The 13825-nt window shown below is 45.1% G+C and overlaps 1 protein-coding gene across 6 annotated transcripts in view; it reads right to left on the bottom strand.

Annotated features, from left to right (window-relative positions):
- The window catches only part of AUTS2 (activator of transcription and developmental regulator AUTS2), a 1107415-nt gene that overhangs the window by 29921 nt on the left and 1063669 nt on the right, over positions 1–13825 (bottom strand). The gene's annotated exons all lie outside the window — the stretch shown is intronic.

Genomic DNA, 13825 nt, shown 5'->3' with positions numbered 1-13825 from the left:
TAAATATTTTAAAATGACCCTATTTATGAGTGAGTGCTTTTGTAAACACCTGGAGGAAAACGGCTCTTTCCCACACTGCACAACTTGTAAGTGGGAGTAGGCCTGATGCCCTCTGCAGTGAGGGTGTGCCCAGGCATTCCTACATGAACTGCTTCGGGCACAACGTTCTCGTCCCATCTCACCGTATCCAGTGTGAAGAACACACAGTGTTCTCACTGCCCGGTTAACATCTGGTGACACATTCGTGTGTCCGCCCTTCCCATCTTACTTCCCGGAATGTGCTTCAAAGCAATCCATTATTTCCAATGTTCTTTTGGCAACAGAGATCTAACCTATATAACACGCACAAAGACCAACCAAACGGGTTTACAACAAAGTGCACTTCTGGCTAATATGAACGTGGCCATCTTCCAGGCCGCGGGGCACTCACAGGGACACAGGCACGGGCTTCAGGTATGGAAGGAACAAGCACCCAGGAAGGGCCTGGGAGAAGTAACTCCGACTTCCAACATCTGCTCGGATGTATTTCCATCGGGTGCCGTCTTGAGACTCTTTCCAGGAAGTTTTTTGCTTATAATAAGCTGACATTCTGTGAATTCCCAAAACCTTTGTTTCCAACCTGAGGGCTGGGAAGAGGACGTCAAGATCCTTGATGCAGACAGACAGACAGAAGAGTTCCTCAACCACAAGGACGACGCTCTGTCCGCAGACCCCCCTACCCAGGCTCTGCTTGCCTCTGTGTGTTTTTTCCATCATTTTCACAAGGTATTCCATAGCGAGTAATCACATGAGCTCACTGAAAATCACAGGCTGCATACTCTGTGGGCTGGCAGTTAGGCCTGGGGCAGACTCCTTACAGCACAAAAAAATAAAAGAGAGAGATTTTCCATTTCCTCAACGAGAAGGTCCGTGTGCACAAGCAGGACTTGCCACCCTTTGGCCGCTAATTTAGGATGGTCACGCCTGCTCCAGTGGCAGGGACATGGCTCTCCTTTTGTACGGCTTTGTTTTCTCTGGGCTGGGCTGGTGAAGAATGAAGACAGCGATCTTTTCTATCCCATTAAGTTTACATTCAAATTCATGATCTCCCTCCAAAAACCAATGTCTAGACCAAATTCCTTTCTGGCATAAAGCTTCCTTCTCCAGGGGACACCGCCAGAGGACTATGCTGGTAAGGAAGCATGTTTGAAATACCGAAGTACTTCATGCATCTAGCGGGACTGCATGATCCCCTGGTTCTTTATTGGATGAGCCTCTAGAATTTGGACAATGCGGTCAGACTTTCAGGAGGCCCTGAGAAGGCAAATGGGGTTGGCTTTTGCGTCTCCTCAGTTGCCCATGTCTCGGTCCCAATGTAAACACAGGCCGACGGAGTAAGAGGAGTGGGTGAGCCTGGGAGTCACTGCGGCCGCCACCAGTCACCGAGTGCACAGGGAGACCCAATCCTCTCCAGCAAACCCTGCGAGTGTTTATGAGACAGTCTGTGATGACTGACAGAAGAACCTAGAAGGCACCGATTTTGGAACTAGACCAGAATCTGGGAGACCATCCGAGCACTTCTCAAACTTCCATGTGCACACAAATCGCCTGAAGATGTGATTAAAAAGCAGATGCGGATTCAGGAGCTTGGGGGTGGGGCTCCAGGATCTGCTTTTCTGAAAACTTCCCAGGTGATGCTGATGTGTGGACCATTCTGTGACGGGCAAGGCTCTCATCCAACCCTCTCTGACTAGACCAGTGGTCGGCAAACTGCAGCTCGAGAGCCACATGCGGCTCTTTGGCCCCGTGGCATGGGCCACGAAGTTTCAATCGCACTGTACGTGTGCGCCCGCACGTGGTATTTTGTGGAAGAGCCACACTCAAGGGGCCAGTTTGCCGACCACTGGACTAGACAGTGAAGAAGCCCAGAGAACTAAGGAACTCGCTTGCCGGAGGCCATTGGCTATTTCATAAATCAGACACTACCTCTGCTACCACCACGAGTCTTTTCTCTGATTTACTCTATGCTGCCCCCTAAGAAGCAAAAATCCTAAAACAAAGCAGACAATGGTAACTCCAGGATTCATTTAACATATTTATGCACAACCGGACAGTGTAAAGGGTTAGGAAAGTTACAAAGAGTTGCTGGAACACTGCCCTCCGGCTAAACCTGAAAGCTGTCGTCAGTCCATCAATGTCCTGGTGCTGCAACCTCTGAGCAAGACAACGACAGGCTTGAGGCCTGGCAGGAACTTCGGGGCTGAAACGGTTTTATGACTCCCCATTTACACAGGTCTCTGGAGGCACATAGTAGACATATTAGATGTCAAGCGTTTTTGCAGCTAATCGGTAATGCATTTCCTCTTCCTTTCAATTATTCAATAAATGTATCTTCCCAGTTAAGCTTTTCCACCTGGACAGTCAATTTGTCTTACTGCGCTTCTCCAGAATTGGCAAGAATACATTTTAAAAAATCATTTTGTATTGCTCTGTGTGCTCTGAATTTGCCAAAGGATGAAATTTGCTGAGGTTGAAAGAAATGAGAATGTGCAAATAGACTGGTCGTATTTAGAAGTTCCATTCATTACATTTTGAGAATCAAAAATCTCTCTTCTTGTGATTATAAAAATAACACAACATGCTAGTAAAAGGCATGCAATTTAAAATTACACTGCATACTATACAGTAGAAAGGGTGAATTTACTGCATGCAAATTATACCTCAATAAGCTTGACTCAAAACACCATAGAGTTTTTACAAACTTAAGGATAGATTAGGAAAGAATTTGTTTGATTTTGATACAATTCCCTGGGGAAAATGGGCCCTCTGATACTTTACCAGTAGAATGTAAACCCTACTGAGGAGAGCAATTTGGCAACATTTAGCCAAAAAACCTAATGGGAGTTCCCTTGGGCTGGTGTGTAAGGATTTGGCTTATGGACACATTCAGCATCATGGTTTGAATTGCAAGTTTGGAAACAACTCAAGTTGTAATCATTAGGGGACTGGTTATTTATACATTTGGTACCTCCATAGTATGGCAAATACTGCAGCTATAAAAACGAATGTGGAACTCTGTATGATAATGTATAGCATATGCTAGCTTTTAGGACAAATGGAAGAAAATGAACATATATTTTCACTTTATGCATAGATGAACTCTGGAAGAATACACAAGAAAACACAGCAGTAGGTAGGTACCTGTGTGGGGGGCATGGGAGGAGAGTCAAGTAGACAGACAAGGAACTGGGGAGTGTGTGTGTGGGGGGGGAGGTATTGCACTGCACACATACACATATTTTTAAATTTTGGATCATGTGATCACATTACCACTTAAAAATTTTATAAGAAAGTTAGTTTTACATTTAAAAACATTCTGAGCAAGACAAAAATAAAAAGTAAAGCAAATCAGATGGGGAATTTGAACAGTGGTTTGAGTATACACATGGAGAATATATTTTATATAAAATAAAATGTAATGTGCAAGTTTCAATCATTAGAAAATAAAATGAATTTTATGAAAAACATAAATGACTAAATCTGACTTAGAAACAAACAAACCAGATCAGAAGAGTAAACTGAAAACTACTCAATAATCCACACCTCAATCTCCTAAAAGGAACCAGGTGCATCTAGTGTTACCAACAATGTGAGCTGAACCTCCAAGGAACAAATTATCCATGTCATTTAAAGAGAAAGCCAGCAGCAAACATACAACGAAAGGAAGAAGCCAAAAGTATTATTTATAAAAACTATAATTAAGCTCTAGTCAGAAAACATAGACAATTAGCTAAAAAAAGAAAAAAAAAATATTAGAACTACTAAGAGCTCAGTAAGGAATTCAAATAAAGAAAAACCAGAAACATCGGTAGCTTTTGTACACCAGCAACAGTGAATAGAAAAATAAGATTTAAAAAAGGATCCCCTCTACAGTAACAGAAATCATATAATACTTGGGAATGAACAACAACAAAAAAGATTCCAGAACTGAATCCTCAAAAATGCTTAGAGAATGTCTATGTTCAAGGGTGTTTCCTGATGCAGAAGAAAAGAGAGACAGGTCGAGGCCCTGTAAGTGGAGGCTCTCCCTCTCAATCTGGGGGGTGTCCGGCTGTCACAGCGAGTGAAGGCATGGTGGCTCTTGGGAATATGAGATGTACTGCAATGTGAAGGACAACCCCACACGACATCTTGTTTTGCTTTCTCAAGTTTTTGCTTTCTGAAGTCCCACTGGACACTTGCAGAACTGAAAAACCCAGAACCTAAATCTGACTTTGCATATTAACACATTTTGGCGGCATTGTTTTAATACATATTGGATTTTCTAGGAATGTAACTATTGTACATTGTGTCTATTATATCTTGTTATGAACAACCAAGAGTCCATCATTTGGGGGAATTATGACATCTATGGTAAGGCTGATCTTACTATCTGAATTACCATGACCCATCCTATAGAACAAAGAGGTAATATGCAAATTGACCGCCACATCCTCACACAAGATGGCCACCCCCATGTGGTCACAAGATGGCTGCCTCCATGTGGGGGGAACTGGGCCTGCAGGGGAGGGCAGTTGGGGGGAACCAGGCTGGCAGGGGAGAGCAGTTAGGGGCGACCAGTGAGGGGCGACCAGGCCCGCAGAGGAGGGCAGTTGGGGGGGGACTAAGCTGGCAGAGGAGGGCAGTTGGGGGCAATCGGGAGCAGTTAGGCCAGTGGTTCTCAACCTATGGGTCGCGACCCCTTTGGCAGTCGAACGACCCTTTCACAGGGGTCGCCTAAGACCATCCTGCATATCAGATATTTACATTATGATTCATTACAGTTATGAAGTAGCAACAAAAATAATTTCATGGTTGGGTCACAACATGAGAAACTATTTAAAGGGCCAGAAGGTTGAGAACCACTGAGTTAGGCGTTGATCAAGCTGGCAGGGGAATGGTTAAGGGGTAATCAGGCTGGCAGGCAGGCGAGCAGTTGGGAGCCAGCAGTCCCAGATTGTGAGAGGGATGTCCGACTGCTGGTTTAGGCCCAATCCCTAAACTGGCAGTTGGGCATCCCCTGAGGGGTCCCAGACTGGAGAGGGTGCAGGCTGGGCTGAGGGACACCCCCCGCCCCCAGTGCACGAATTTCGTGCACCAGGCCTCTATATGAGTCAGAATTCCATTCTATGTACAGACTAAAGTACTCAGTCATTTCATTGTCTTCTCATGTTCATAAATAAGCATTTATGTACTTAAAGTCGTTGTCATTACAATTACTTTCTCCTTGTTTCTCCTTTACATTTCATAAAGGTTTATATACATTTTGAATTATGTGTATAGAAAAGCATGTTAATGATATAGTTCAGGTCACAAAGTAAAGAATCAGAGTGTGTCATAAAATATTTCTTATATTACAAAGAGGGCACTGGGTGTGGTAGGGTTCCGATTTGATGTATTATGTCCCAATGATGAACTACTGCTTCTAGAAATCCAATAATTTACTGCAAAAATGAGGCAATCACCTCAAAGGTTGTTGAGGAGATTAAATGAAGTCATGTTAAGCGCTTTCCACAATGTAATGAACAAAACAGGTAGGTAATCAATGTTCCCCAAAACTATTATAGGAATGTATTGAATGCCATGGAAAATATTTCATGACCAAGTTACTATTAAGTAATTCTAAAGTGCACCACCATCCGTGTACACAGCCTCAATACTGGCGATTATCTGTGTAAATGTACATGTGGAGGAAGAGAAGAAAGAGCAGGAAGATTTACATCAGAATGTTCACTGGAATCCTATCACCCAGAAATAACCAGTGACTCTGATGTTGCCTTTTTAAGAGTTTCGAATTTTCTATAGAGAATATGTGTTATTATTGTAAAAGAAAAAAGGGGATATTTTAAAATGAGTCCCTTCATGGATAATACACCTCTACCACCAAAAGAAGTCAACTGAAAAAGTGACTGTTCAAGTCTTTTAAAATATGATAATGGACAAAGCCACAAAGTTTTCTTTTTTTTTTTTTCTATCCCCCTTTTCCCTCCTCCACCTCCTCCCATCCCACTTTGGATGAATTTTTATTTTTATTTAAAAAGATCCTCACCCAGAGGACAAATATTTGCCTCTTGGAAATAAGGGTAGGATCTGGTGAGCATTAGCCTTCCAACTACTCCTTAGCATTCCTAACTGGCTCTACCTGGTGTATCTGGACAGAAAGTAAATAGTGAATATTTTTTGGTGGTAGAGGAGGAGGAGGGGGAGGAGGGGAAAAAACCTCTCTTAAGCCTTTGAGTGCCAACCAATATCCTAGGAACTATGCTAAAATTGCCAAGGCATTTTTGCTGATTTTACAGCAGTTTAGGAAAAAAATTATGAATCGCAAGTAAATGAAGTTACATATTCAAAAACTTAAGGAAACCTTTACTACACTGACATATTTAGCAATATCATCATCACCAATAAAAGCAGACTTAGAACTGGACGCCATTTCGAAGCTTTGATAGTGCTCCCGGAACTTTTGGCGAAAGACAGGAGGAGCGCGATCACGCTCCCCGGCACTCTAGGGGTTAAGGCACATTTCTGAGCTTCTGGGTTTCACACGTCTTTATACTCCATTAAAAAGCTCTAATAGGCCGAAACCGGTTTGGCTCAGTGGATAGAGCGTCGGCCTGCGGACTGGAAGGTCCCAGGTTCGATTCCGGTCAAGGGCATGTACCTGGGTTGCGGGCACATCCCCAGTGGGAGATGTGCAGGAGGCAGCTGGTCGATGTTTCTCTCTCATCGATGTTTCTAACTCTCTATCTCTCTCCCTTCCTCGCTGTACAAAATCAATAAAATATATTTAAAAAAAAAAAAAAAAAAAAGCCCTAATAGGGCTTTCTCACTACAAAGTCATTACTGCAGCAAATATGAGTGAGCCGTGAAGACATCCAGAAAACCATGTGGGGCCCTGGCCATAAGGCAAGGTATCCATCTATCCATCTATCCATCTATCCATCCATCCATCCATCCATCCATCCACCCATCCACCCTTCCACCCTTCCTTCCGTCCATCTCTATCTTTCTGAATGTCTGATCCATATTATCTAGAAAAGGACATCTCCTGTTTTTAAATCATCCTATCTTCTAGTGAACTTCTCCCTTTATCTGTCCAAATGACAGAGCCACAGAGACCTCACCACCCAGAAGGAATAAAGATCACAGCCAAATAAGAACCCAGAGCTCAAATTAAAGAAACATGGGAACATTAATAAATGTTGAAATGTTCAACAATGAAAAGCCCCAAAACATATGGAAGCATCAAATTTCTTTGAATCAATACCCATTCTTTAAACACTTGTTGTCTATTCTGCTACCTCAAACAAAAATCCTTGTAGCAAAGATGTATACCTTTGAAACAAAAATTGTGCTACTGAATCAACTTAGCAATATTTTTACCTTTCCCCAAGTTTTAGATTCTACCTCGAAAACTACATCCCAGTGGTGTTTCACAGACTGTCTACCTTCTCTAACATACACTCCCTCTTTATGTTCCTCCTCTCTCCTTTTCTTCAAATCATTAAACGGAGACCAGTTTGTTCCATTAGCAGATTCAAATAAATGGAGGAAAACCCGCTGTTTGTTCAGGGCAAATTAATTTCCAAACACTGCAAGAGTGGGCGATCAGGGGAGTGATGGGTGCTTGGAAAGACTCAAAGAGATTCCATTTTGTACTTGTCATTTTGTGTAAACATTCATTACCATCTGGGAGGCTAAGCTCTGGTTTGAAGTCTGTATGGTGAACCTCTAAGGGCCCCAGGGTTCCTTAGTAAAAGCAAAATCTTAAATAGGAAAAAACAGTCGTTGCATCTGCCAAGACAGCAGCAGCCCAGTGGGAAAGCGTGTGGAGACCAGCAGATTAGAGGCTGCCGTTATTAGAGAAGCTAGTTTGGTTATTATCTAGTTTACCAGATTAACCCAGGATAGAAGTTAATCTGACAGGGGTTAAAGAAAAATCAACAGACTGTAGCTGAGTGTATTTAAACTTGTGTCAAGTTTATTCCCTGTAAACCTCACACCAAAAGGCATCAATCCTTAAGCGTATGCCCATGTGCCTTCAAGGGGAATATCAACCGTGACTGAGCAGCCTAGAGCCCATCAGAACGGCTTCAACCTAAAGCACAAAGCACCCTTAAAGGTCACTCTAAGCTTGCAAACGTTTAATTTCTTTTGCAGACTCTAGCAAATAACAGCAATGAAGGACCATGATGATGAAGGACCAAAATTAGAATGAGAGAAATAAGCTGTGATCTACTGGGGATGGAAATGGGGGTACAAAAAAACCCTAAAAACACACACAAAAGTGTCAAAGTCATATACGATCCTCGTGTGTCACACTTCATACAAGAAAAGACGGATTCGTGTCACTTCATGTGCCCAGCACTGTGCTAGGGCCTGAGGACACAGAGACAAGGAAGAACCCGCCCCTGCCTTCCAGGTGACGCCGGTTGAAGAGGGAGGACACAGCACAGAGGAAAAGGACATGGAATTGGCAGTCAGGACCCTGTGGCGCTGACCTTTGTGTCTGTTCTCTGAAAGGGCCAGAGATAAGGGTAGTAATGAGAGCTAAGGAAGAGCTCTACCGTATTTCATTGACTGACGCCCCTTTATCTGGAGCATGTATGTTCCTGCTGCACTGGCCCGGGGGACCCATCTCAGGCCCCACTCAACGGAATCGTGTTCTGGGATGTGTAGACACCCGGCACGAGAAACAAGGCACCGAGGAGGAAATCTCCAGTCACTTCTGAGAACACTGGAAAAGTGCCAAGTACCACTTCAGAGAAAGCCCGAGCTGTCACATTTTGGGCTCAAAGTCATACCCCCATTATTGTGTCTCGTGTCCTCCTGCCAGCCTCAATATTTGTCAGTTGGCCTCTCTGGCAAGATCGTCCCCTGCTTGGCTCCTGTCCCGGGTGCCTCTCTGCCTCTGCTCCCACTGACCCACCCCCACGGGTTGCAGCTTCCTGGCCTGTCCTAATCAGCCCTGCCTGGCTGTGGACCACGTGCCCACACGACACTGAGCACACAGGTGCACACCCCAAGTACAACCACCTTTAACACCAGTGCACACTCAGTGTTTCACCAGATACTTCTGTGTTTGCACACGAGCAAAGAGGGTCCTAACAAGGAAAGGATCTTAAAGGATTGTCAACCAAGTTTGTGCAGCATGCCGTGCCTGCTCTGAGCAAAGAGCAAACCCAGGGACAAGGCTGTCACCATAACAAAGCCACCACTTGCGTTCCTGAGACCCTAAGACAACAAGGACACTCTCTGCTTACTTTGGAAATTTTCCAAGAGGTGGGACCAGGGCACTGAAAGTGAATGATAATTTTAGATGTTTGGTTAAAAAAAAAAAGTCTTCCTAGTACCTACTCATCCGCACTTTCCCATTAGGAACAACCGTGTGAGGATGTGAGGGAGGACTGAATGCTGTCTGTCTGTCTTTCTCCAGGCGGCTCCCTGCAGTATTTCCATCAAAGTGTAAATGAGGACCTGAAGCTGTCAAGCTCACAGACCTGTGTGCAGATCTAACGCCTGCCGCACTGCACTGCTGCCCACTGCTACTGCCTAAAGCCACTGCCTGAGGGCCCAGGTCCACAGCCAGAAGGGGCGATAACTGTGAGGCTAATCTGACCCTGGGCACCTTCTGAAGCAAAGGTTCTTTGGTAAAATGTGTCCTTATCATTTTGTCTCTTGGATCTGTAGATGTCTGCTGAATCACTATGTTTTTGGTATTACGGGGCTATGGAATAAGGCATCCATCTAATAACTTCCCATTCTAAAAGCTCATAAAGGTTTGCAAACGATTGGCTCTCAATTAAACTCTATTTTCAACACTTGGAACTTTACCAAGGATTATTTTCTCAAAGACAAAGGTAAAAGCAACCAGCACCAAAACGCCACTGAAATACTACCAGTCACCCTACTTAGTTCACTAAGATTCTGTTTCATGTGATTCCGGCACAGATTAGACAATCACTGAGACCACCTTAGTGAAGAGGCTGGTGGGGCGTGCAACGCTGACACGGAGGATTTTCCATCTTTCAAGTCTGTCCCCGGGCGCTCCCCAGCTCCTGGCCCTCCGCACCATCCTCCCCACCCGAGCTCCTCCACAGCCCTCTGCATCGGGGCTCAGAGGTGCCAGCTCTGTGAGACCCAGCGCCCGTCTGCACTGGCTCACCCTCCCATGGTCACCTGCATCAGGCCACATCCCTCACCTACTTCTTTTCCCTTGAAATCACTCTCCCTTCAGGATCCAGGTATCAAAAGGAAGGTCTCGAGTTACTTCAGGTAAGAGAAAGCGATTCCTCCCAGTGGCAACCAAGTCTCCGTGTTCTGACGGGAGGGGAGGAAGAGGTGTCAAACACCAGGGCTTGTGGGCCGCTCTGGCCCTGGGCTCATCCTGAGGGCTGCAGTATCAGTGACCTCCGTCACTTTCCACCAAGTTCACGCAGCTGCCACTTGTGTGGCAGCAGAGGAGGCTGTTCCTTCAGAGAGGCTAAGCAGCAGCGTTCCCCAGTGTGTGGTGGGAAGGCCAGCGCCACTCCATCCTGTTCCCAGCAGGTCGCTGTGAGAAGTGGGCCCTGCCCTGGGAAACATCTACCATCCTTGGTGATGAATGCTGTCGCACTCAGACATGCCTGTACTCCTGAGGCCAGACGACAAACCTCCTCCTGAGTCTGCTCAGACCACCTGCTGGGGCCCCATGGCACCGGGTGCTGCCCATCTGTCTGACTAGCTTGTGTGTGAGCCCCACGGATGATCCAGAATGAGTCCATGGAGGTTTCTCTTTCCCTGATATCACGGAGGAGGAGGAAGGAAAGAGGACTTGGACAGTTTCTCTAAAGAAGTGTGACCTTTCTGGTGCCAAACTGTGTACCACCTCACACTATGGCTCCAACGTGTGTATCCTACAACCTCGCTAGTCCACGTGTGGTACACAGACCAGCAGCACTGGCTTCACCAGGGATCTGGTTGGGAAGGTAAATTCACACCCCCCGCCCCGCCCCCCCATGTGTATGGTCAAGCTTGCAAAGCACCCTGCCGGGGCGTGACGGAGCCTCAGCAAGTCCCTCCGCTGCGCGAGGCCATCCACAAGGCTGCCAAGCCTCCTGTGTCTCCATCTCCCAAGACTCACTCTTGGAAATAACTTTCTTCATCCCTCCCCTGGGTGGGTTCTCCACCAGCATGTCAGTTGCTGCAGGGGTGGGTGGTGGGAGGTGGTGATGTTGTTTAAAGATCAGAGGCAACTCCAATACTGAACATTAGGCACAAAGGCAGCAGCAGGGAGCTCTTACTCGCCATCTTTCACACCTGGCTCCACGCACATTCACTGGATCATGCACCACGCAGAACAGGGAGTCACAGAGTCTTGGCCCCAAAGAACAGCCAAGAGCCACTCTCAAGGGCCACAGAAGAGGAAGTAGATTTATTGTAAATAGCATCCTGGTCAAAACCAGGACCAACGGATGTATAACTGCAGAAGCTTTCAACTTGCAGTGGCCTGGGCTGCCGTGTGGGGGACAAGTGAACATTCCATTTTGCTCCTCACTGGAGTGTCTTAAGTGGACATGGAGCGACCACGACAGGACTTTGAGGAAGGAGACCAGACTGGATGACTTCTGAAATTCCACGAGTTCCCAAATAAGATAGTGCTAACACACTCCTTGGGAGAACATTTCTTCATTCTCCTTTACTTCTCAATCTTCTACAATATTCCACCTGGAATATTGTGGGCTAATGAACACCATCTTCTTGATTGGCACCAGTTGTGGTAAATGCCATGTCCTAAATAATTAAACGAAGAATCCCTAACCACAATTTTTGAAAATTTGAAAGATGTTTTAACAATGGTGTGAGGGAGACTTAGGTGCTGTTCCCACTATTTGTAATATTTTATCTTTTTTAAAAGGCAAGATGACAAATTCTTAAGCTGATTTTCTATAAACCATCAATGCGATAAGTACGTGGTAGAAAGATAAAACCTCTTGCCAATATGTCACTTATCATTGTTTTGTCATTTGTCATTATTTCACGTCACTATCCTCAATTTAGCAGAGAAAGAGGAAACATGTTCAAATGTAAAATTTGAAGCTGCACATCTGTAAGGTCCAGGAAAGGAGTGCGGACGGTGAGGCCAGGAGCCTATCAAACCCATGGCGGCATCTGGACTCCAAAACTTCCTGCTTGCGTCGCCTCTGAAATCTCAAGCGATAAAAATCACCCGAGAAACAAGCCGAGGGAAACTGTAACCGGAGCGGGAGTTACGTCACCAAAACACTCACAACTGCAGTCCTGGGAGGGAACACTGTCAGACGACCGAGGTGAGGCTGAGGACAGGTGTAGCCTCAACGGCTTAAACCCTCCCGCAAATTAAAAAAAAGCCTTTATCTTCAGAGATGTTTTCAAAACTTGTTTCTTCTTCACCTGCCCAGGACCATGTCCCCTGGCTGTCCCACCATCATCCCAGGCTCACAGGTCTGACATCAAGCCCATCCCCTCCACTCCCACGTCCCTTCATCCAGGCCCAGAATCACAGCATCAATTTACTGTCATTCCCCCTCCCAATAATTGGCTCAGGTGTGCATTACTGCTTCTTTGATGCCATTTAACACAAATAACACACGGGTTATAGAGTGTGCTGTTCCTTGGCGGCCTGAGTGAGCTTCTAAAATAGGAATCCGATCCTGTCAGTGCCCTGTTTAAAGGCCTCCGATGGCTTCATGTCACATGTAGAATAAACCCGAGTCCTCACTGTGGCCCTGCTGCACTCCTGTTTTGCTCCTGACCACCCCCTTACCCCCCTACACACACACACACAAGTGGCTCCTGAAGCCCAGCTGTCCAAGTCCTGCTTCAGTTAAGCCACCCGCGAACCCTCCTCCGGTCACCACAGCCCCTGGGCCCATAACCCTCTGATCAACTTCTATTCTGGAGACCCAACGCCCCCAGGACCTACCAGACAGTTATTACTATCAATTGTCACTGGCGTTTTAATACACACAACTCGTTTTTTGAAAGGAGGAGGAATCTCTTTAAATCTTTGCATTTATTTATTTCAATCCCAAACACAATGCCTTCCATACAGTGAGCACTTTAGAAATAGTTAATTTTTTTGGGACACATAATAATAAATTTACAAAATCTAAGCAAGTTTCTTTATATCTGCAATTCAAAAGGGGGAAAAACCCAAACACTATAATGAGAAAAATACTCAATAAACAATTACACATTAAGCCAGAAAAATCATGTCTCTTTGGAGTAATTTCCATAATTGAATATTATACTGCAATAAAATAATAGTATATAACACAAGCAAATGTAAAATAATTGGAAGCCATTATGAAGTTTAAGGATCCATTTTCGATATATAATAAAACTAATGTTCTATTCTGAATCATAAAAGATTCTAATAGTTTTGGGGTTTTTGTGGTATAACAACAAAAATAGGGCAATCAAAAGCACATCCTGTTCAAGGAGCGGTAGATGCATAGTCAAAGGCAGGCAAACCTTGCTAGGCACGTGCCATGGTCTGCATGCTGGGCCTAAAGAGCATGCAGACTCCATGAGGTCAAGTACACGTTCATGTGTATTGGGCAAATGAACAAGAAAGCGGGCATGGCTGTTAGCCTGGGGACACTCGTGGAGGGGGCAGAGGGTTTTTATCTTTCACCTTCCACAGTACTCACATCTTCAACAGAACATGGGTTTAAATCCAGACATGTGATACTAAGTCCAATAACTGTGCAATCAGCCTAATTCACTCATCATTAGAAAACCACAGTCAAAATCTTTCAAAAATTAGCCAAAAAGAACTACTAAA

Source organism: Myotis yumanensis, unplaced genomic scaffold, assembly GCF_028538775.1.
Source record: "Myotis yumanensis isolate MYYU_CA2020_CCGP unplaced genomic scaffold, mMyoYum1.0.hap1 SCAF_4, whole genome shotgun sequence".
In the NCBI taxonomy this organism is placed as follows: domain Eukaryota; kingdom Metazoa; phylum Chordata; class Mammalia; order Chiroptera; family Vespertilionidae; genus Myotis; species Myotis yumanensis.
The sequence above is the reverse complement of the archived record's forward strand: the minus strand, read 5'-3'. Positions and strand labels throughout refer to the sequence as shown.